The 26244-nt window shown below is 37.7% G+C and overlaps 1 protein-coding gene and 1 pseudogene across 2 annotated transcripts in view; one reads left to right on the forward strand and one right to left on the reverse strand.

Moving 5' to 3' along the window:
- Window positions 1–16785, forward strand: part of LOC147821694 (ribosome biogenesis protein BRX1 homolog pseudogene) — a 41723-nt pseudogene extending 24938 nt beyond the window's left edge.
- N4bp2l2 (NEDD4 binding protein 2 like 2) overlaps window positions 1–26244 on the reverse strand; it is a 165107-nt gene that overhangs the window by 102414 nt on the left and 36449 nt on the right. The gene's annotated exons all lie outside the window — the stretch shown is intronic.

Consider the following 26244-nt stretch of genomic DNA (forward strand, 5'->3'; position numbering starts at 1 on the left):
CTTGAACTCATGATGATCTTCCTGCCTCAGGTTCCCAAGTGCTGAAATTGTAGGTGTGCACCACCACACTCATCTTTTTTCATGTATTTACTGGCTAGTCAAAGACAAACTGGATATTGACATGAGAGCCAGTAAAAGCTACCTCTGTACCACACTTAACAATAGAAAAAAAAATAGAAAAGAGATCTGTAATAATAATAATAATAATAATAATAACATAGATACCAAGACAAACCAAATATTGACATACCATAAATATCTACTAAATGCAACAACTATAGCACCATTAATAGAAAAGAATCCAATAATAATAGCATAAAATGAACTAACTATATAAATAGTAATACTAGTAAAGATGCTGGGGTGCAGAAGGAGAAAACAAGAAATAAAATTTAAAAAATAAAGATGCAAGAAAAGTGAGATAAAAATCCTATTAAGGAGTAAAAGAAAATTAATAAAATTAAATAAATCAGAAAAAGAACAAGAAAAAAGAACAAAGCAAAATAAAATTTAAAAAAATGAAGAAACACCCCCAAATACTCCCAAAAATGAAAAAAAGAAAAAAAAATGAGTCCTAAAAATTTCCTCCATGTTTATGAATGAGTGGTTTCTTTCCAGGGTCTGCCATACTGGAATTCACAAGATATAGGAGAGGGATAGTGAGTCACTACTCAAACCTATTTTGTTTCCACACGCATGTTTTTGGGTGTAAATGCTGAATCCTGCCCCACCTGGCAACTGGCCATGGTTGGTCAGTGATGTCCATCCTAGGTTGTAGTTACTTCAGCTGCTCCCAGTTTTTATATCCCTCCATGAGGCCCATGAAACAGCTCTGTCTGCTTAGTTTTACAGCCTGAGTTTGTCAAGTGAACCCCTGCTCCAGAGGCGTCTTTGTCAATACATCCCAGGGTGTGGAAATCATCCAAGCTGAGGCATATGTATCCCTGTTCACTTTGGGACATGAGGAAAGCAAATGGACCACTGACTTGCCTCTGTGTTTGACTTAGGCAGGGGGGAAGGGGGTGTCAGGCAGTCTGCTAAACTTAATGCCAGCACCTTAAGACCTAGCCCCCTCCAAAAGCTGCACAAAAGAGCCTTGCTTCTCACTATGGAGGGTAGGAGACCTGTGTCCTTCCTGGCCTGAGCTTAAATTTCCCAGAGGTCATCTAGCCTGCACCCTCTGTCTCTTGTGGCCATCTCCTACACAGTCTCTGAGGTAGTAATTCCAGCAAGCCTGAAGTATAGTTGTTCTGTAGCTCAGTCTTAAACAATTAAACACTTGACAAAATGGCTCCTGAAAATACTCATATATGGTGGGTACTGAACTGGATTTCTTGTCCAACTCTAGCCTGTCAAGCTATCATTTTTCACAGTAAAACCCCACACTGTTTTTGTTACAATAAGTATGGCCCTTTCCTGTACTAGTGTTGCCAGCTGGGTCTGTTGTTTCTCCCTGGGGGTGCTGACCCTCTCCAGGCTTATCTTTTAAAGCAGAGTCAGGGCTCCCTTCCCAGGAGCTGGGGTTAGCTTTCTAGATTGGTTCATTCTTTTGTTTGCATTGCATTGTGATCTATTTCTTAAGCGTCTCTGTAGTTTCTTTTCTTTTTCTTTTTATGGTACTGGGGATGGAACTCGGGACCACTGACCTAAATCCCCGGCCCTCTTCTCTGTAGTTTCTAGTTTCCTGTCAACTCCTTCCTTATTCCCAGAGATCTACCTCTTTTTTTCTTCACCAAGTTGTTTCCAGGTATCTCAATTCCAGGTCCCGGAGAGGCTGTATTTTGCTACTGTTCTTACCTTCACATTTTTAATCCTCCAGAGGAAAAACTCTCTAACTTGAAATGTGGTAAATTCAAGTTTATGACCATCAAGGAAAAATAATTTAGGTCATTCTTTTGTGGATTTGTACACCCACACACTCACTGGGAATTGAACCCAGGGACACTCTACTACTGAGCTACTTCCTTACCGCTTCTTTATTTTATTTTGAAACAAGGTCTCCCTAAATTGTCTAGGCTCACCTTAAACTTTGGTCCTTTTCCTCAGCCTCCCAATTAGCTGAGATTACAGCCATAAGCCACCAAGCTCAGCTGGCTTTTCATTTTTCAAAAAGAATGTTCATACTTGTTTTTTGTCTTTCAGGCTTAACTTGTTTGGTTCAGTTTTCACTCTTCTTTATCTACCTGTGCTTTATTTGTTGTGTATGTAGAATAATTATGTTGAATTTTGCAGTGCTAGGAATCAAATCCAGGGTTTTGCATGTGGTAATCATATACTCTCCAGAATGTTTTCCTTTGCATAAAAGTAAAGAAAAACATAATTATGAGCAGTACATTCATGGCTTAAATTGGTTATGATCACTGAACTTAGTAGGCTTTCAGCTACAACTTATATCATCATATTCATTCAACATAATAATTTACAAAGTATTATATTACCTCTAGTTTCTGGGTATTGGTGAGTTGGATGAGTCCCCTGGAACCTCTACACCCAAATTACAGCAAAGTTTCTTTTCAAATAATGGTCCCTCTACATTGATATTACAGTAGTTTCTTGTCAAGGTTTCATAATAAAATGTTGAGTGTGAGTACTAAAACAAGGGACTAAACTGAGCCCGTTTATAATCATGCTTTGTGCTATTTTTAATATATAAATTAAGAAGGAAATCGATCTTCATATAACTCCCATAGAATCTCCATGAATTTCTCAGTGTAGCCAATTTGACAACTGACAAGGTTTCAGACTTATTGATGAACTATTAAATACTACAAGTTAATGTTACATGATAGTAAAAGGTTTTGGAATAGGAAAGAAATGACTGAAAGGAGTCAAGGGTGCATTCAGTTCTTACTCTTCCACTGATTGTCGTAAGTTATTTAACTTGTTTGGACTTTACTTTCCTTATCCATGAGATTTGAATGAGATGTCAAATACATCTCTTTTAGCTCTAACATTTCATTTTAAAAAAGCCTGTTAAATACTATCCAAGAGAAACCACTAATTTTTTTTCACAGAGTCGAGAGTATCTACACATAATATTTTACTAACTTTTACAGTACTCATAGCAGAAAAGAAAAACATATTATCTTTATATGCAGTGTAATAATCCGGGACAGTATTTTACAAAAAAACAAAAAACTAATGTAATGAGAACAAAGATCCTAATTTTTTATTGTGATTGCAGCATTCTGTTCACTAGATTGTCTTTGTTACTTGCTATACCTAGAAAGCAATGTTTTAATCCTTCTCACCTCCAGCTAGCCAACTTGTTATCTAATGTACTTGAACTTAACTCTGCTCAAGTTTTTATTGCTTGAATCTCTACCACATTCAATTTCTCCTTCAGTTCTTGCATTAGAATAATTACCAATGATATTTTGTCATGTGTTTCCTAAGGATTCACCTTATGGTTTCTCATTTCCTATACATTTTTAAATTTCCTACAAAAACTTCAATCAAATAAAGACCATCTCTACATTCATCAATATTTCTTTGAAGGCTCTACCTTAAAATAGATCCACTATAGACCTTGCCACAACCACCAGCCGCCAGCATAGAGGCCTGGGCGGTTTCAACACCCCCCCCCCCGCCCCCAGCCTCTGGCCTCTGGGCTGTGCAGCTACCTGGTTCCACACTACAGAAACACAGAAGGGCATAAAGGCCATTATCCTGAGCTGCAGAAGTGAACAACAGAGAAAGAGACTCTCTCAGGCTCCTTGATGAAAACTGAAGCCCACTGGAAAAGGGAAGAGAATCTCTGCAATAAAGGCACACCAGACCACCATACTTGGTAAGTTGGAGGGATCATCACCTCCCATCAGAACCTGGACTATCTTCAGGGGAAAGGTAGCTGGAACCTGCAGTAGAACCTTGCAGAGTTCAACCCTACAGGAGGACAGGGAGCTCAACTTGGGACCTGCAGCCAGAAATCTGCCTGAATCTCATGGGTGTGTCACTTGCTTGCTGAGACTAATTGACTTAGATCTGTACACTGCTGCCCACATCGTCTATTGTGGCAGCAAAGACATATCCTGAATGAGGCCCTTCACTTTTATCTTTTATTTGTTATTTTCAAAATTATCTCTACGTTTTGCTCTTATTTTTAATTTTTCTTTTTCTACTCTTTTCAAATTTTTATTTTTCTCTTTTTTCTTTCTTTTTCCTTTCTCTCTCTCCCTCGCTCCCTTGCTATCCCACATTATTCTTCATCTCCCTTTGTGTTTCTGTTCAGGCCCTAATTTATATTTCTTCTTATTTTTCTTTACTTCTCTTTTCCCTTCTCTCACCTGTGTCCTCTGACCTCACTGGTAACCTCCCCCTATCCTTCTGCCTACCTATCCCAATCTCCCCAAGTCCTTCTAACTCCCTATCCAGAAGGGTAAAGTTGCTATATTAAAGAGTTTATTCACTATAAACATATGTTGGGTTGGTCCTCAATTTAAATTTAATTCACACAGTTAATGGTGATAGATTAATAACTACCACAAATTGTCATTTTCTAAGGTGTCCGTGATGCTATGGTGTTGCTGCTTGTATCGCTTGGGCTAAGGTGTTGTGATTGATCTAATCAGTTATCCTTCCTGGTATAATAAAAATGAGCCCCAGAGTCATTACAGACTCAAAACTTAAAGACCAGCTATATCTGGAAGACACCTCTGAGAAGCAATCATTCCATAAGGGTTCTAAATACAAGCAACAAAAATACTTTCAAAGTATCAACCTAGGAATTAAACCAAAGACAGTACCAAAATCAAAAATGAGAAGACATTTAAGCAAGACACAAACTCAGACTTCCATCCCACAAAAGGCAAATTCTAGGGGAAACGAGGCGGAAAAGTCTGGCAACCACCTGGACACCCTGAACTGATAGCACAAGAAGTAACACAACAGAGTTGGTGAGCAGAGTGAAACGCAAGATTAGAGGCTCTAGAACAGAAACTGATAAAAAAAAAAAAATAGATGAGCTCAGAAACATGCTGGAAGCCATGAATGCCCAGCATAAGAAAGAAATGGAAACCATGATCAGCCAACATAAGAAATGAAATCCATGAGACAGACTCAAACAGATATTCAGGAGATTAAAAACTCCACTGAAAGTATGCACAGCAGTTTAAGGGAATATGAAGATAGAATATGAGATATACAAGACAGGATTGCGGTTAAGGACCATGAAAACAGAGATTTCTTAAAAATAATAAGGGACCACGAGAAATCAATCCAGCAACTGCTAGATGATGCAAAGAAGAATAACATAAGACTGATAGGAGTCCACAATAAAACAGGAGACACTACAATTGACATAAAAAAACTGTTCACAGAGGTAATAGTAGAAAACTTCCAAGACAGAGGTGGAGAATTGGACACACAGATAAGTGAGGCATATACAACTCCAACTAGCCATGATCAAAAAAAATCTGAACCTAGGCATTTAATAGTCAAGATCCCAGAAACTGAACAGAAGAACAAAATCCTACAAGCAGAGAAAAGAATGCATCACCTACAAAGGAAAATCCATCAGAATCACAGAAAACTTTTCAACACAATCCCTCAAGTCAAGGAGAGCCTGGAGTGAAGTATTTCAAGCCCTAAAAGAAAATAACTTCCAACCTAGACTGTTGTATCCCGCAAAATTATCTTTCAAAATCGATGGGGAAATTAGATACATCCACAACAAAGAATACCTGAGAAGTTTCATGAACAACAAACCAGCACTTCAAACAATTCTAAACAGTATCCTAGAAAAAGACAATGGTCACAATTCCATGAGGCCCAACAGAGGGAAGCCACCAGGCAAGGTAAGAAACTAAAGGGAAAGGGGGGAAAAATAAGAAATAAAAGAGCCAACAACAGCAAAACATCATGACAAGGATGAGTCAATATCTATCAATTATAACTCTCAATGCTAATGGCCTTAATTCAGCAATCAAAAGAAATACACTGGCAGAATGGATGAAGAAACAAAATCCAGCAGTATGCTGTATACAAGAAACACACCTAACTCTAAAAAAAATTAATAGACTGAAAGTAAAAGGACGAAAAACAGTTCTCCACGTGACAGGAACCGAGAAAAATGCAGGGGTAAGCAATGTTATTTGCAGACAAAGTAGATTTCAAGCCAAAACTAATTAAGAGAGACAAAGGTAGTCACGACATCCTTGTGAAGGTAACAATCCAAGAGAAAGAGATGACAATCCTAAATATATATGCACCAAATACAATTGCCCCCAACTATGCAACACAAATATTAATGGACATGAAAAACTAAATAAGTCCTAATACAATTGTAGTGGGGGACCTCAATACCCCACTATTATACATAGATCATCTAGACAAAAAAATAACAACGAAATTCTAGAACTGAACCAAGCTATTAAACAAATGGACTTAACAGATGTTTACAGAGTCTTCCACCCCACAAAATCAGAATACACGTTCTTTTCGGCACACATCGGTCATTCTCCAAAATAGACCACATGCTAGCTCATAGGACATGTCTAAGTAAATGTAAAAGAACGAAGTCATCCCCTCTATACTGTCAGACCATAGTGCAATAAAATTGGAGATAAATGACATAAGAAGCCACAAAACCCCCACAAACACGTGGAAATTGAATAACACCCCCCTGAACAACCAATGGGTCACAAAGAAAATTAAAGAAGAAATTACACAGTTTCTACAAGTAAATAATAATGTCATTATAACATACAGGAATCTATGGGATACAAAGAAAGCAGTTCTAAGTGGGAAATTCATAGCACTGAATGCCCATATTAGGAAAACAGAGAGAACTCAAATAAATAACCTAATGCAGAACCTCAAGCTCCTAGAAAAAGAAGAGCATAACAATCCCAAAGCTCATACAAGAGAGGAAATTGTAAAGATCAGAGCAGAAATCAATGCAATGGAGACTAAGAAAGCAATAAAAAAAAATCAATGAATCAAAAAGTTGGTTTTTTGAAAGAATAAATAAAACCAATAAACCTTTAGCCAACCTTATGAAAAAAAGGAAAGAAAAGGCTCAAATCCATGCAATTAAGAATGAAAAAGGTGCATTACACTGCTCCTAGTCCAGAGGTAGTGCCTCCTGGGCCACCACTCCCAGCCCACAGGAAGGGCTTTCCGGGCTGCCGTTCCAGCACTCCCAGCACAGAGGAAGGGGCTTCCAGACTGCCATTCCACTGCTCCCAGCCCAGAGGTAGTGCCTTCTGGGCTGCCCTTCCACCACTCCCAGCCCAAAGGAAGGGCCTTCTGGGCTGCCGTTTGAGCACTCCCAGCCCACAGGAAGGGGCTTCTGGGCCACTGTTCTAGCACTCCCAACCCAGAAGAAGGGGCTTCCGGGCTGCCGTTCCACTGCTCCCAGCCCAGAGGAAGGGGCTTCTGGGCCGCCATTTCACTACTCCCAGCTCAGAGGCAGGGGCTTCCAGGCCACCATTCTGGTGCTCCCAGCTCTGAGGAGGTGAGCTGTGTGGGCGCCAAAAGCACCCCCCGCCCATGAAATAAGAAGGCATGTAAACAAGTCTCAAAACCAAACTTCCAGATCACCTACAGCAAGCCCAAAGGAAGATGAGATGGATCACTCTGATACTCAACCACCTGAACTCCCTGAAATGGCAACAAAAGAGGACCTGGAAAAAATGAAATCAAAAATAATTTCTCAGATAACAGTAGAGATTGTGCAGATAGAACAAGACATGATTAATAAGTATAGAGGGGGCACAGATAAAAAAATACAGAAGCTGATGAACATGATGGAATCCCAACATAGGAAACAAATGGAATCCATAAAACAGATGCAAATAGATTTCCAGGAGATCAAAAACTCCACTGAAAGTTTATCCAGCAGAATGAGCCAATGTGAGGATAGAACTTCAGATATAGAAGAAAAGATTGCAATTAGTGACCAAGAAAACAAAAATTGCTTCAAAATTGTAAGAGACCATGAGAAATCAATCCAGCAGCTGCTAGATGATGCAAAGAATAACATAAGAGTAATTGGAGTCAACGAAGAAACAGGAGAGTGTGCAGATGACATAAAAAAAAAAAAACTGTTCACAGAAGTGATGGCAGAAAACTTCCCAAGGAGGGGAAAAGAACTTGACATACAGAGAAGGGAGGCATATAGAACTCCAAATAGCCTTGATCAAAAAAAAAATCTACACTTAGGCATATAATTGTTAAGATTCCAGAAACCCAACAGAAGAACAAAGTTCTACAAGCAGTTAGAGAAAAGGAACAAATCACATACTAAGAAAAGCCCATCAGAATCACAGCAGACTTCTCAACACAAACCATCAAGGCAAGAAGAGCTTGGAGTGCCATATTCCAAGCCCTAAGAGAAATCAGCCTCCAACCCAGATTGATGTACCCTGCAAAACTAACTTTCAAAATGGATGGAGAAATAAGATACTTTCATGACAAAGAGCACCTTAGGAACTTTGTAAATACCAGACCAACACTCGAAAGAATTTTACACAATATCCTAGGAACAGACATTGAGGATCACAACCCCAGGAAGCAAAGCAGAACGAACCCATCTCGCATGACAAGAAATTAAATGTAAAGGGGGAGAACCCAACGAAAAGAAAAAGTCATGGCAATGACAAGTCAATACGTTTGAGTTATAACCATCAACGTTATTGGTCTCAATTCACCAATCAAAAGAAATAGACTGGCAGAATGGGTCAAGAAGCAAAATCCAACAATATGCTGCATACAAGAAACACACTTAATTCAAAAGGAAACTCACAGACTGAAAGTTAAAGGGTGGAAAACAATACTCCATGCGACAGGAACCTGAAAAAAACCAGGAGTAGCTATCCTCTTTGAAGATCAGGTACATTTCAAATCAACATTGATTAAGAGAGACAAAGAAGGACATTACATCCTTGTAAATGGAATAATCCAAGAGGAAGAGATGACAATCATAAATATCTATGCACCAAACACTAGTGCACCCAACTATATAAAACAAATACTAATGGACATGAAAAGTCATACATGCACTAATACAATTCTAGTGGGGGACCTCGACACCACACTGTCAAAAATAGATAGATCAACTAGACAAAAAATAAGTAATGAAATACTAGAACTCAATCAAACTATTGATCAAATGAACTTAACTTATGTTTACAGAGTCTTCCACCCCACAAAATCAGAATACACATTCTTCTCAGCTGCACAGGGGTCATTCTCAAAAATAGACCACATACTCACACATAGAACATGTTTAAGTAAGTGCAAAGGAATTGAAGTTATCCCCTGTATATTATCAGACCATAGTGCGATGAAATTGGAGATCCATAGCAAAAGAAACTCAAAAAATTGCATAAACACGTGGAAACTGAACAACACACTTCTGAATAACCAATGGGTCACAGAGGAAATTAAAGAAGAAATCAGACAGTTCCTTCAATTAAATGACAATGACAATACAACATATCGGAATCAATGAAAGCAGTCTTACCAGGGAAATTCATAGAAGTGAATATGAGTATTAGGAAAACAGAACGAACCCAATTAAACAACCTGGTGCTGAACCTCAAGCTTCTAGAAAAAGAAGAGCAGGACAACCCCAAAGCTCATACAAGGGAAGAAATTATAAAGATCAGAGCAAAAATCAATGCAATGGAGACTAAGAGAAGGATACAAAAAAATCAATGAGGCCAAGAGTTGGTTCTTTGAAAGAATCAACAAAATTGACAAATCTTTAGACAACCTTGTCAGAAAAAGGAAAGAAAAGGTGCAATTCCATGTAATTAGGAATGAAAAGGGAGAAATTACAACAGACCTAGCAGAAATCCAGATGATCATCAATACCTACTTCCAGAACCTATATGCCAATAAGATGGAAAACACAGAAGAAATGGACAGATTCCTAGATACATATGAATTACCAAAGTTGAACGAAGAAGACCTAAAAATTCTGAACAACCCAATATCAACCAATGAAATTGAAAATGGAATTAAAAACATATCAACTAAGAAAAGCCCAGGCCCTGATGGCTTCACTGCTGAATTCTACAAGACATTTAGAGAGAAACTGCTGCCACTATTGTTTAAACTCTTCAATGAAATTGAAAGGGAAGCAATACTCCCAAATTCATTCCTAGAAGCAAGCATCACCTTGATCCCCAAAGCAGAAAAAGACCCAACTGAAAAAGAGAACTATAGGCCAATCTCACTAATGAACATAGATGCAAAAATCCTTAATAAGATAATGGCAAACAGAATGCAGAAGATCATCAAGAAGATCATGCACCCTGATCAAGTGGGATTCATCCCAGGGATGCAGGGATGGTTCAATATACACAAATCAATCAATGTAATACACTATATCAATAGAGCCAAGGACAAAAATCATATGATTATCTCCATAGACGCAGAAAAAGCATTTGACAAAATCCAATGTGCATTTATGATAAAAACCCTACAAAAAATTGGAATAGATGGTCTCTATCTCAAACTGATAGAAGCCATCTATGAAAAACCAACAGCCAATATCATACTAAATGGTCAAAAATGAAATCCTTCACACTAAAATCAGGAACAAGACAAGGATGTCCACTATCACCACTCTCGTTCAATATAGTTCTGGAAACATTAGCCACGGCAATTAGACAAGAGAAAGAAATAAAAAGAATAAAGATAGGTAATGAAGAAGTCAAATTGTCATTATTTGCAGATGACATGATACTCTATATAGAAGACCCCAAGAACTCCACCAAAAGTCTTCTAGACTTAATAACCAAATTGAGTCAAGTAACTGGTTACAAGGTCAACACACAAAAATCAATAGCTTTCCTCTACACAAACGACAGACTCACTGAGAGAGAAATAGGGCAAATAATTCCTTTCAAAATAGCATCCAAACAACTGAAATACCTAGGACTCATCCTAACGAAAGAAATCAAAGACCTCTTCTCTGAAAACTATGGCACTCTGAAAAGAGAGATTGAAGATGAGATCAGAAAATGGACAGACATCCCCTGCTCCTGGGGAGGAAGGATTAATATACTGAAAATGGCCATACTTCCAAAACTGCTATATAGATTTACTGCAATTCCAATTCAGATCCCAGCAGCATACTTTATGGACCTTGAGAAAACAATCCAAAAATTCATTTGGAACAAGAAGAGACCCAGAATAGCAAAAGCAATTCTAGGTAACAGAGACATGGCAGGAGGTACCACAATCCCCAACCTGCAACTATACTACAAAGCTACTGTGATAAAAACAGCATGGTACTGGCAAAGAAACAGACCTGAGGACCAGTGGAACAGAATAGAAGATGCAGAAACAATGCCAGACACACTCAGCCATCTCATCTTCAATAAAGGAGCCAAACACCCTCACTGGAGGAAAGATAGCCTCTTTCATAAATGGTGCTGGAAAAATTGGGCTTCAACTTGCCAAAGACTAAAACTAGACCTGTATCTCTCACCATGCACTAAACTAAAATCAAAATGGATTAAAGATCTAAATATTAAAATAGAAACTCTGAACCAGTTGGAACAGAGGTTAGGTAAAACCCTTGAAGACATCAGTGTAGGAAAAGATTTTATGAACAAAACCTCAGTTGCCTGTGAACCAGCACAAACAATCAACAAGTGGGATCTCTTCTTATTAAAAAGCTTCTGCACAGCAAGAGAAACCACCAGCAGTGTGAAGAGACAACCCACAATGTGGGAAAAAATCTTCACCTGCTCTTCCTCAGACAAAGGTCTACTATCTTGAATCTATAAAGAACTTAAAAAGATCAGACCTCCCAAATTGAAAGACCCAATCTGAAAATGGGCATCTGACATGAACAGACATTTCTCAGACAAAGAAGTAGAAACAGCAAATAAATACATGAAAAAATGTTCAACATCACTGGTCATTCGAGAGATGCAAGTGAAAGCAACACTGAGATTCCACCTCACTCCAGAAAGAATGGCTGCTATCATGAAATCAACCAATAACAAATGCTGGCGGGGCTGTGGGGAAAGAGGAACCCTGCTCTACTGCTGGTGGGAGTGTCGACTGGTGGAACCACTGTGGAAATCAGTATGGAGATACCTCAAAGAACTAGGACTGGAAGTCCCATTTGACCCTGCTATTCCACTGCTGGGGATCTTCCCCAAAGAATTAAAAGAATCATACCACAGTGATATATGTGCACCCATGTTCATAGCAGCACAGTTTGTAATAGCTAAAACTTGGAAACAGCCCAGATGCCCATCAACTGAAGACTGGATAAAGAAAATGTGGGTTTTTAATAAAATGGAGTACTACTCAGCCATAAAAAAATGAGAAATTAGAGACATTTATAGCTAAGTGGATGCACATTGAGGCAATACTCTTAAGTGAAATAAATAGGACACACATGTGTAAATACCGAATAGTTTCTCTGGTGTGAGAAACTGAAAGTGTAAATAAGGACTAAATGTATAATAGGTAATGTGAAATAGGAAGAAAGGGGGCCAAGGGCAAGGAAGTGGGAGGGCTAGGGAAAAGGATAGAAGGGAATGGGATTAATATGAGAAAATGGAAAAATAGGAACCAAATCTTTGTAAATAGGGAGGAATGGAGGGGTTGAAGGGAGGGCTGGGCAAGGGTGAAAAATAAGAACCAAGAGAGACTATGGAAAGGGGCAAATTTCCAATGATGATTGTCATTATATTGCATACCTAAAATGTACCAATGATTAGAATGAATAATCAATAATGTAAATAGGAAGAAAAGGTCCAAAGGGGTAGGGGTAGTGGGAGGGGGAGGGGAAAGGAAAGAAGGGAAAGGAAAAAATGATGAGAAATGGCAAAACTGGAAATAAAGTCTTTGTAAATAGGGAAGGGTGGAGGGGGTGAAGGGAGGGCTAGGAATGGGAAACAAATAAGAACGAAGATGCCATTATGTGAAGGTACAATTCCCAATTAGAAATGTAATTGTGTTGTATACCTACAATGTACCAATAAAAGAATTTAACACACACACAAAAAAAAGAAGCAAAATCCAATAATATGGTGCATACAAGCTACACACTAAATTCAAAATGAAACTCAGACTGAAAGTTAAAGGGTGGTAAACAATACTCCATGTGACTGGAACCCGAAAAAAAGCAGGAGTTGCTATCCTCTTTGCAGATCAAGTAAATTTCAAACCAACACTGATTATGAGAGACAAAGGACACTACATCCTTGTAAAGGGAACAATCCAACAGTAAGAGATGACAATGATAAATATTTATGCACCAAGCACTAGTGCGCCCAACTATATAAAACTAATAATAACAGACATGAAAAGTCACATATGCCTTAATACAATAGTAGTGGGGGACCTCAATACCCCACTGTCACAAATAGATCAACTAGACAAAAAATAAGTAATGAAATACTAGAACTCAATGGAACTCAAGAACAAATGAACTCAACAGATGTTTACAGAGTGTTCCACCCCACAAAATCAGAATACACATTCTTTTCAGCTGCACATGGGTTGTTCTCCAAAATAGACCACATACTCACTCACAGAACATGTTTAAGTAAGTGCAAAAGAATTGAAGTTATCCCCTGTATATTATCAGACCATGGTGTGATGAAATTGGAGATCCATAGCAAGAAATTGGAAAAATTTCATAAACATGTGGAAATTGAACAACATATTCCTGAATAACCAATGGGTCACAGAGGAAATTAAAGAACAAATCAGACAGTTCCTTTAATTAAATGACAATGACAATACAACATAATGGTACTGTCATTATTTGCTGATGATATGATACTTTACCTAGAAGAACCAAAAAACTCGGCTAAAAGACTTCTAGACTTACTTGACAAATTCAATAAAGCAGCTGGACATAAGGACAATGCTCAAAAATCAATAGCCTTCTTATACACAAGTAACAGACTCACTGAGCGAGAAATTAGGGAAACAATTCCTTTTATAATAGCATACAAAAGAATGAAATATCTAGGGATCAATCTAACAAAGGAAGCAAAAGACCTCTGCACTGAAAATGACAGCACTCTGAAAAAAGAGATGGAAGAGGACCTAAGAAAATGGAAAGACATCCTTTGTTCCTGGGTAGGAAGAAGCAATATAGTGAAATAGCCACATTTTCAAAACTATTAGATTTAATGCAATGCCAACTGAAATTCCAACAATAAACTTCACAGAACTAGATAAAACAATCCAAAAATTCATTTGGAACCAGAAGAGACCTACAATAGCAAAAGCAATTCTAGGCAACAGAGACATGGCTGGGGGTATCAAAATCCCCAAGTTGAAACTATACAACAAAGCTACTGTGAAAAAAACAGCATGGTACTGGCAAAGAAACAGACCTGAGGATCAGTGGAATAGATTAGAAGGTGCAAAAACAACTCTAAACATACTTAGCCACCTCATCTTTGACAAAGGAGCCAACCACCCTCAAAAAAGATAGTCTCAGGAAAGACAGTGTATTTAATAAATGGTGTTGGAAAATCTGGATTTCAACCTGCCAAAGATTAAAACTAGATCCATATCTATCACCATGCACTAAACTAAGATCAAAGTGGATTAAAGATCTAAGTATTAAGACAGAAACAACTTGGTGGAAGAGAAGTTAGGTAGAACTCTTGAAGACATTGGCATGGGAAAAGACTCTATGAACACAACCTCAGTAGCATGGGAACTAGCATAAAGAATCAACAACTGGGATCTCATCGTATTAAAAAGCTTCTACACTGCAAGAGAAACCAACAACAGAGCTAAGTGATAACCTACAATGTGGGAAAAAATTTTTAGCAGCTGTACCTCAGACAAAGGACTAATATCTAGTATATATAAAGAACTGAAAAAAATCAGACCCCCCCCCAAATTTAAAGACTCAATTCAAAAATGCAAATCTGAAATGAACAGACATTTCTCAGACAAAGAAGTAAAAGGAGCAAATAAGCATATGAAAAAATGTTCAACATCACTGGTCATTCGAGAAATGCAGATGAAAACAAAGCTGAGATTCCACCTCACCCCAGAAAGAGTGGCTGCTATTAAGAAATCAACCAATAACAAATGCTGGCAGGGCTGTGGGGTGAAATGAACCCTTCTCCATTGTTGGTGGGAGTGCAGTGGTGCAACCACTGTGGAAATCAGTATGGAGATACCTCAAAGAACTTGGGCTAGAGGTCCCATTTGACCCAACTATTTCCCTGCTCGGTATCTTCCCCAAAGAATTAGAAGAATCATACCACAGCGATATATGTGCATCCATGTTTATAGTGGCACAGTTCGTAATAGCTAAAGGTTAGAAACAGCCCAAGTGCCCATCAACTGGAAACTGGATAAAGATGTGGTTTTTCTATAAAATGGAGTACTACTCAGCCATAAAGAACAAGAAACTAGAGACATTTATAGCCAAATGGATGCATGTTGAGGCCATACTCAAGTGAAATAAATAGGACACACATGTAAATACCGGATAGTTTTTCTAGTGTGAGAAACTGAAAGTGTAAATAAGGATTAAAACGAATAATTGAGAGGGAAGGTGGTGAGGCAAGACGGTGGTAAACAAGAGGAAGCGGCGTGGGGACTTGGCGGTTTCGGCAAAGAAGCCAAAAAGAAACAAAAAAGATGCCAAGCCTCCAACTAAGTCATCGGCTGTGCCAAAGGAGATAGAAGAAGCAGAGAAGGACAGTATCCCAGGTCCCGTTTGCAAGGGCAAGTGGAAAAATAAGGAACGGATTCTCATCTTTTCTCCCAGAGGAATAAATTTCAGAACAAGACATTTAATGCAAGACTTGAGAACGTTGATGCCTCATTCTAAAGCAGATACTAAAATGGATCGTAAAGATAAATTGTGATTGAGGGCTGTGAAATGAAAAACTGCAGTAAATGCATCTATTTTGAAGCTAAGAAAAAACAAGATCTTTATATGTGGCTTTCGAATTCACCTCATGGGCCCTCTTCCAAATTCCTTGTTCAAAATATTCATACCCTAGCAGAACTGAAGATGACTGGAAACTGTTTGAAAGGTTCTTGGCCAATTTTGTCTTTTGACCCTGCTTTTGATGAACTGCCACATTATGCTTTGTTAAAAGAACTCTTAATTCAGATTTTTAGTACACCACGATATCATCCCAAAAGCCAGCCATTTGTGAACCATGTATTTACTTTCACCATTTTGGATAATGGTATATGGTTTCGGAACTTTCAGGTCATAGATGAAGATGCTCAACTTGTAGAAATAGGACCTCGTTTTGTCTTAAATCTGATAAAGATTTTTCAGGGACGATTTTGGAGGACCAACTTTTTATGAAAATCCTCACTACCAGTCACCAAACATGCATCAGCATATCATAAGATCCACCACAGCTGTGAAATACAAAGACAAACAGCAAGTAAAAGATGTGCAGAAACTAAGAAAGAAAGAGCCAAAGACTGTTCTTCCACAAGATCCTACTGATGATGTTTTTGTTACCCTAGCTGAGAAAAAACCAAGAGAAATACAGTGGGTAAAACCAGAGCCAAAAGTCGATGTGAAAACAAGGAAAAAAGGGATTTACAAAAGGCAAACAAAATTGAAACACAAGATGAACAGTGGAAATGCAAAATGAATCAATGGATAACTAAGTTTTCCAAATATTGTATATTTATTTTGTATTCAATGTGTAAATACATCTATTATCCTGGACTACTTTGTCTAATTACTGTGCCATTTGAAAGAAAAAAATATCTTAGAATCAGTGGTGTTTATCTTTTTCTAAATAAAGCACTGATCACTCACACACACACACACACACACACACACACACACACATAAAATTGAATAACTGATCATTTGAAATTGGAAGAAAAGGTCCAAAGTGGTAGGTGAAATGGGAGGGGAAGGCGAAAGGAAAGAAAGGAAAGGAAAAATGAGAAAAGAAAAAAATGGAAACAAAGTCTATGTAAATAGGGAAGGCTGGAGGGGGTGAAGGAAGCATAGCTAATGGGGAAAAAATAAGAACCAAGACACATCGTGTACAGTTACAAGCACCCAATGATAAATGGAAATATTTTGTATACCTAAAATGTACCAATAAAGGAATTTAAGCAAAAAAATAATAATACATATATATATCTTCACTGAACCTAAGCGTCAAGTGGCTGAAAAAGATACCACAGATTCTTCATACTGTTTGCCTCAATGGTTTTGCACTTTCCATCCTCTAAGACTCTTATTTCATTCCCTTTTAGGACCTTTTATCTCCTAGCCCTTCTTTGAAATCAATCAATGAAATTGCTTTTCCAATTTCTCTAAAGACAATGTCTTTCCCAGACTTTCTGCACCTTTCCACTATTAACTCCCCCCAGAATATCTTGCTCTAGCTGTGGAATCCAAGACCTAAGTTTTATCATTAACCTACCTGGCCAGAATATCAACCAAATCCCTTTGCTCCCATCACTTCTGCAACTTTTCAGACTTGTCTCTAAAACTGGCAGCATTGAGACACATCTACTATTAATTCAATATGTACAAATGAGAGTCCATACTCTATTCCTTAAACTCAGGAAAGAAAAGTTGATGGAGAAGTTCTAACTAACTGGTTCTAGGCAATAGCAGAGGTGAGGGAGGCATTATTTACCTATACAGTATTAGGCACTGTTGTGTCACAGTCCCTCTGGAACTCTGCCTTCAGGGAGTGATCAAAATACATGGTGTTTTAAAAAAATTATTACAGTAAATGACGCATTGAAATTAATTCCCCTCAAAATACTCCCTTTAGCTTCAAACATACTCACCCATTATTCTTGCCTTCTGCAACAGTTCTGGAAGTCCTCTATCATACTTTTACAAGGTAAGATAAAAAATTACATTGAATGCTACTGCCAAGTGCTATCCAATGGAAAGGCAGACTTGTACATCGTGGTGTGTCTTCATCCACTGTACTCACATCTAGCACCGTGCAACTTCTGGGTCTTCCCCAAAGTCAAATGACTATGAAACAAGGGTGTTTTGAATCAATTCAGGACAACTGGGCAGCCATGATAGTGCAACTAAAGATTGTCATGAAAGAGGACTTACAGAACTGCTTCAGAAAGTGATAAGAATGATGAGATAATTGTGTTCAAACTGTGGGGACACATTTTGACAGGGGCTAATGGCAATGTGTCTTTTACTGTGATACACTTTAACAATTCACTATATTTTTATTACAGTATATATTCCATAAAAGAATTAGGGAAAAACTGGAGCAAATACACAACTTCTGTATGCACACATAAACTGCAATGGGTACTTCAAGAATCTGGTACTCCTTTGGGGCCCAAAGTTTAATATACTGAAATTCTCCTTACTATTTGGCAAATAGTGCCCTCTGCTTCCCCAATCCTTTTTGAATTTGAGACAACAGTCTCACTAATTTGCCCAGGTTGAGCACAAACTTGCTATCCTCCTGCCTCAGTTTCCCAGAGTGTTGCGTTTACAGATGTGCACCACTATGCCCACCCAACCTCTGGTTTTTTTATCTTTCTGACATAGTTAATGACTGCCTTGGTGAGAAAGTCAGACATCTACTGACTGTGTCAAAAAGTAGGTCAGAAAGCTAATACCCTAACAAATTCCAAATTTCGACAGCATACTCAAAAGCCATCTTTTAATGACTCCTCACTCAGTTAAAATCAGAACCCTTAAATCTGTCAGCTACCTAAGAATATAGGTTCTAAACTGACATATTCTTGCCTAAAACTTGACAGACCAGTTCATGTTTGGGCTAGGGCTAGGGAGTGGTGGGGTGAAGAGTCCATACCAACTGAAGTAAACTGCTTTTTGAAGACAAACAAGGTCTTTTTAACTAAGAAAAACAGGGATTTGACGAAATGACATACTTGGTAACCTGATATTCTGGTCAAATCGGTGTATTCATTTTGAGTGATGTCCAGGTCTTCCAAAATACAGAGAAACATGAATTAGGAGAATCCATCTTAAATGCTGGTGCTTTCTACTAGGAGAAAACAAGAACAAAAACCAACACCAAGAAACTCTGGCTCTACCAGGACCAGCATAGTTTCATGTACTAACTGTGAAGAAGGGCTAACCACTCATCTTTGTTTAGTCAATTCAAAGAGGCCCCCATGGCTCAAAATGGTTACTTTTTTCTATATACAGAACAGCTGAAATAACCTGACTCGGTCACATGATCGGAAAAATCTGGCAATAGAGGTCAATTCATCTTGAGAAATATCTCATCCCAAATACTTTGTAACTCTCTCTGGTCATCACTAAAATTAAGATAAATAATCAAACCTCATCAACCAAGAAATGGCTAAACATAAACTATGCCAGACCAAGGTGTGGTTGAGACCAAATCATTCAACAAACCTAAAAATATGTTCAGCGCCCTCCCAATTGATATTGTTCATAGGTGTTTCCTCCTGATATTGTTACTGTCACTATGCTCCATACTAAACAGTGCTACTCAAAGTGTCATCCATATAGATCTCAGTTCATAAATGGTTTGCTACCAGCCTATAAGACAAATATAGACAGCGAATATGTTGTTGCTGGTTTTAAAAACGTTTATAATAACTTGACAGAGTAATGTCTATGTCTGTTGAATTTAATAAAATATTTGGATTGTATTTAAAAATTTGTGGTAATAATTTATTTTTATTATCTTTTACCAAACTATCAAACTAAAATGGACTGGATATCTTTTCTTAATTGTTCTTCACTACAAATGTGACTTGGTCATACTTTTGCTAAAAACTCTGTGTTGATTCTGTTACCTTCAAGACAAAGCCTAAGTTCATTAAGATGGTGTTTCAATATTCTCAATCTTGGCCCAAGTACTTCTCTGGAGTAGAGCTCCTCAATTAGGGTTTGGTGATACTTTGAATGGGTGAAAGATAATACCACCTAGAGGAGCTGGTGGCAGGTGGAGTTCCATAACCCTCAAAATAGTAGTCTTGGAAAAAATAGTCTCACCCATGTATTTGCATATTCTACAGATGTTGTTTTCCACATGTGTCATAAAGTGAGAAAAGTCAAGAGACCCTTATGTGTGGAGTTGTCTCCTATTACATTATATAGCAAACATTATGCTGCAACAATTATCAAAAGCTTGTCCTTTCCTTCATATATCCAAATTACTATTTCCACCTCACACTTCTGCTTTCTTAACTATGAACAGATTATATACTCCATATATCCTTTTGGATGTCTAGATGGTATTAACATCCAAAATTAAATATGTATGTTGTTTTCCTTCCAAATGTGCTCCTCCTGTAATACACTAAATCTCAGTAAACTACAATTCCTTGTTTTTCACACTCATTATGTGACCAATTCAGTAAATTGTCAGATCTAGTGAACTACTTCTCAAATCTCCACTTCCTGAATGAAGTCAAGATCATCCCATTTGGATACCTCAAAGAACTAGGGCTGGAGGTCCCAATTTGACCCAGCTACTCCCCTGCTGGGTATCTTCCCAAAAGAATTAAAAGAATCATACCACAGAGATATATGTGCATCCATGTATATAGAGGCACAGTTTGTAGTGGCTAAAGCTTGGAAATAGCCCAAGTGCCCATCCACTGGAAACTGGATAAAGAAGATGTGGTTTTTTAATAAAATGGAGTACTACTCAGCCATAAAGAATGAGAAACTAGAGTGATTTATAGCTAAATGGATGCATATTGAGGCCATACTCTTAAGTGAAACAAATAGGACACACATGTGTAAATACCGAACAGTTTCTCTAGTGTGAGAAACTGAAAATGTAAATAAGGATTAAAAGGATTAATAACGAATAAGTGATACTTTGAAATAGGAAAAGGTCCAAAGGGGTAGGGGTGGTGGGAGGGGATGGGGAAAGGAAAAATTATGAGAAAAAAAAAATGGAAATGAAGTCTATGTAAATAGGGAAGGGTGGAGGGGGTGAGGGGCACACAGGTAATGGAGGAAAAAATGAAAACAAAGATACATCACTTACAGGTACAAGCACCCAATGATAAATGTAGATGTATTGTATACGTAAAATGTACCAATAAAAGAATTTAAGGAAAAAAAGATCATCTCATCTGAATTACTGCCAAGAGCTACCTAATTGCTGCTTCTACCCTTGCTGCCCTAGATAGAATTGGTTCTCAAGACAGCAGCCAGGGTTGACTTAAGTAAACCTAAAACACAGATCATGTAATCTCTTCTTCATAACCCTGCAATAGTTTTGTGTCTCAAGTAGAATAAAAAGCTATATTCCTGGAATAATTTATGAAGACTCATATGACTTGGTTCCTTATTTCTCTTTTATTTCCTTTCCCCTATTACTCTGCTCTTTGGTTACTTGGCTCCAGCCAAATTATCTCTTTGCTATTCCTTGACCACACCAAACACAGTTCTACCTTATGAGGACCTTCACTTATAGTTATCCTTCCCAGAATAGTCTCCCCTCATTGTACTCTGCGATTTCACTCTCATTCTATCAGTCAAGCCTTTATGGATCACCCACAAATAAATTGGTACCAATTTCACTAAGCCCCACTGTGTCTCATTTATGCTGCCTTACTTTCCCCCCTAGAACTTATTACCATGTGGCCTACTATATACTTACCTGCTTATAGTAGGGTCTCCTTCTCTACACTGATGGGAAGAAAGCAGAGGCTTTGCCTATTTTGTTCGCTGCTCTATCTTACCTAGAACAATGCCTGAGACATGGGCACTCAGAAGATATTGTTGCATGAGTAAATACATTATGATTTTCTACTACTGAGACTTGGATAATTCAGTTGCTATTGCCTACATGGCCTTTTCCCATATTCTTGATCTCCTGCTAAATCCTACTTTTAGATGAGGTGAGGGAATACTTCCTCTAGGAAGCCTTCCCTGAACCTGGCCCTCCACGTTTTACTCTATATATTAATGGAAAAGTAACTCCACTGCTAATCACATACACAGACAATAGTTTTACTACCTCTTCTCAATACTGGCTCATATTTGTCCTCCAACCAGAAAACACCATTCCATTCTCAGATAACTATGGTTTCTACCTGTTACTTCCTCACTGCATTCAGCACGTCTGTTACATAATACTACACAGATTGTTCCAAGAATCAAGATCCTCTGAGAGTAAACAAGCATTCTGATATATACTGGACAAGAGAATGCCAAGAAGCAGCTCTGTTTCTAATATTTCCCATGTTCTAATACTGTAAAGCTTCTTCCTAGACCTATTTAGTCAATACCCTCAAGTCTCAATTCCAATTTTTTTAAAATGTATTTTTTATTAGTATATGTTTTTAATACATGGTGATTACATTTCAATTCCAATTTACCTATTATGTTCTTTATGGTACTTTTGACCTATATATACTCCAATTTCTATACCTTGGCTAAGCCCTGACAAACAGAGTAAATTGAATTTTTCCCAAGGCAACTTTCTCGTAAGCCCAAGCCCCACCACCACTATGACCAACCTCCCTATCTTTCAAGACCATAAAGCCCTCATCCAGAGTAAGGAAGGCAAACAAGAAGTTTCTAGTCAAACTCTGAATCTTTCACCAAGAAACCACATAACTAACAACCAGTAAAATAACCCTTGAACATTCCCACACCATTCATAGCAACAGCTTGATGTCATCTTTTCTGTCCAGTTGTACTCAATTCTATTTTAAGTTGCTGGCTCCTGGCTCTTTTTGTATCCCAGTTTACCATGCCCTTGTATCTTATTTGCTCACTGAACTTACGCTTCCTCAGCATAACCTTTGGTGCTTTCTGACACCCAAGTTAGGATCCCTTTTAACTGCTGGCTGCCTTGGGCAAGAGGTCCTCCTCAGCTTCAAAGCCCTAGAGAGCACTGGGGTTTCTGGGCCTTCAGCAGATCATCTATCTCCTCCCAAAAAGGTGAAATTATGTGGCTAAATACTTTTGTTTTGGAGCTGGAGATGCAGTTCAGTGGTAGAGCATATGTTTAATATGCACAAAGCCCTGGGTTCAATTCCTGGGAGAAAGAGAGGAAAAGAGGGAGGGAAGGACGGAGACATTTCTCAGAAATTCCACATTGATTCTATACCACAGCAAATTAACTATATGTTGATTAAAAAGTCTCAATGACTAAAAACTGATGAGCTGCTTTTTTCTTAATTTCCTTTCTCTACTCAATGCTATATATCCTGTCTACAAATAAGATATTTCTATATATTGTTTCTAAATATAGTTTCTACTTCAGTGTAAAAGAAAACTTAAGGAATGAGTCAAGAAGGTATATATTTTTTTAAATGCAGTAACAGTAATTATATATAAATTGCCTCACAGTTTGTATTTTTAAGATATAATTACTATTACTGCATTTATATTTTAAAGACTATGTCCCCTCTTCCCTTGCCTACTGAATCTTGTGACTATATCACTTCCTTAATTGTATTATAAAAATAGACATCACTCAAACTGATGTTCCCATTTTGAATGACTCATTTCATAAGAGTAGGAGCTGCAATTAACTAAGTTTCACATAACCACAGACTGGCTGATACCATCTTGTCACATGAACATTATCCAGAACACTGGATAAAAAAACAAAGAGAAAAATGGTCCTGTGAGAAATAACAGACAGGAGAAAAGGCTTACTACTTTCTATAAACTTGATTTTAAAACAAAAAATCTTTTTGCTTTCTTTTAAAGAAATGAGTTTGTGTGGACTGCTTAATACACTGCTCTGTAAAACTAATCCTATATAGGAGTATCAATTTGATTGTATCATACCAACAGTCCATATAACGTAAGTGAAAAAATTGCCAGTATTCATGATAAAAAAGCATATACATCATCACTAGTTGTTTGGAGCAATTCCATAGTGCCTATGCTAAAATAAGTATGAATATCTTTTGATAAGCTTAATAACCAAAAGACTAAATTTTATCCATCTAGAATTCCTACAGCATTTCTAACTTGTATAAAAATCAACTGTTTTCTTTGCCCATATATACTGTATGTCGAAAGTAAACAAGTCCTGCCTGCCTCACAAGCACAAAGTCCTGAGTTGATCCCCGCTATCAAAAAAAAAAAAAAAAAAGAGTAATGGACCGGGGGTTTAGCCCAGCGGCACTGTGCCTGCCTTGCAAGCGCAAGGTCCTGAGTTCAATCCCAGTACCAAAAAAAAAGAAAGTAAAGAAGTCAACACCAAAAGGGAGTCAAAGTTGGGTAAGGTGGCTCATGCCTATAACCCGACCTACTCTAGAGGCTGAAGCATGAAGATACAGAGTTCAAGGCCAGCCAGACTGGGCAACTTAGCAAGAGTGTCTCAAAATAAAAAGGGACTAGAGATATAGCTAGCTAGCTCAGTGCAAAGCCCTGGGTTCAATTCCCTCCATCCCAAAAAACTAAAAAATAATAAAGCAATCAAAATTACAGAACTTCAAGTCTAAACTAAGAACTATTTCAGGTGAAACTCTAACATACTCATCTTGCTTATTAGTCCACCCAACAACCTCATATATAGATTAACATGTTCTCACTTGATCAGAGGCTCTAAGGAAAAGAATTTCAAAGTGAAAGGACTCGTTTACATGCTCACTAGAACCTTAATAATCACTACAAAAAACAACACAAACCATGTGGTGAAGGTTCTACGATGTAGGATCATTTCCAGATGAGAATCTATAAACAATTAATTGATTTACACAGTCCTTCTGAGATTGTTAAACAGATTATTGCCAACAGTAATGAGCCAGGAGTGGAGGTTGAAGTCACCACTGCAGACGCCTATGGCAACTGTTTTAATAAACTGATTACCACTTGTTTAATTAAAAAAAAAAGGCCTTCTCATTTGATTATGAGAAAGCCTCAGAAAATTAAGTTACTTCAAAGTTGTACTCAAAATTTCAACTTAACTTCAAAATCTGTACTAAAGTAAAGGTTTGTCTCTCCTACTCTCCATAACCATACCTGAGATTCTTCCAAAAAAATCTGAAACCACTGAACTCAATTACAATGTAAATACCTCCAAGTGTCAAACAAACCACTACAGGTATACGTGGGAAATACTGCAGGTTTGGTTCGAAACAACCATAATAAAGTGAGTCACAGAAATATTTTGGTTTCCTAGTACATATAAGTTATGTTTATACTATACTAGTGTAGTAGTCTGTTATGTTTATACTGTCATTTTAAGAGAACACAATGACTTAATTTAAATGTACATAATTTTAAAATACTTTATTGCTAAAAAAATTAACAATCATCTGATACTTTAAGTCTTACTCTTTTTGCTGTGGAGGGTACTGATTCAATGTTGTGGCTACTGACCAGGGTGGTGGATGCTGAAGTATGAGGTGGCTGTGACAATTCCTTAAAACGATAAAGTTTGTTATAAGGACTGACTCTCTCATGAAAGATTTTTTTGTAGCATGTGATGCTGTTTGATAGCATTTTACCCATGGTATTTCTTTCAAATTGTAGGGCTGGGGTTTAGTTCAGTGGTGCCGCCGCCTGCCTTGCAAGGACAAGGTCCTGAGTTCAATCCCCGGTACCAAAACAAACCAAAAAACCCCAAACTGTGGTGAATCTTCTCAAACCTTCCACTGTTTTATCAACTAAACATATATATAATATATACTAAATCCTTTGCTGTCATTTTAACAACTTGCACAGCATCTTCACCAGGAGTAAAAGATTCCATTTCAAGAAATCACTCTCCTTACTCATCCATAAAAAGCAACTCTGGATTTATTAAAAGTTATTTAGACACAAATTCAGGTTCTACTTCATTTCTAGTTCTCTTCCTATTTCCATGACATCTACAGTTACTTTCTCCAATGAAGTTTTGAATCTCACCAAGTCATTTATCAGTAGTGGAATCAAAATCTTCCAAAGTTCTATTAAGGTTGATATTCCTCTCATGAATCTTGAATGTTCTTAATGATCTAGAATGAAAAGTCCTTTCCAAAAGATTTTCAGTTTATTTTGCCTAAATTCATTACAGAATTAACAATCTGTGGCAGCTACAGTCTGAAAATATTCCTTCAATAGTAAGACTTGAAAGCTAGGTATTACTTCTTCATCCACGGGCTACAGAATTGTGTTAACTGGTATGAAAACATTAATACCATTAACAGTTCCATCAGAGCACTTGGGCGGCTAGGTACAATGCCAATGAACTGTAATATTTTGAAAGATCTTTTTTTCTGAGCAGTAGGTCTCAACATCAGGCTTAAAATATTCAGTAAACTATGTTGTAAATAGATGTGCTGTCATCCAGGCTTTGCTGTCCCACTGATAAGAGCACAGGCAGAGTAAGTTTAGTACAA

The sequence above is a fragment of the Heterocephalus glaber genome, unplaced genomic scaffold (assembly GCF_053883595.1).
Source record: "Heterocephalus glaber isolate CG9 unplaced genomic scaffold, H.glaber_assembly_v1.0 deba00001720, whole genome shotgun sequence".
Classification (NCBI taxonomy): domain Eukaryota; kingdom Metazoa; phylum Chordata; class Mammalia; order Rodentia; family Bathyergidae; genus Heterocephalus; species Heterocephalus glaber.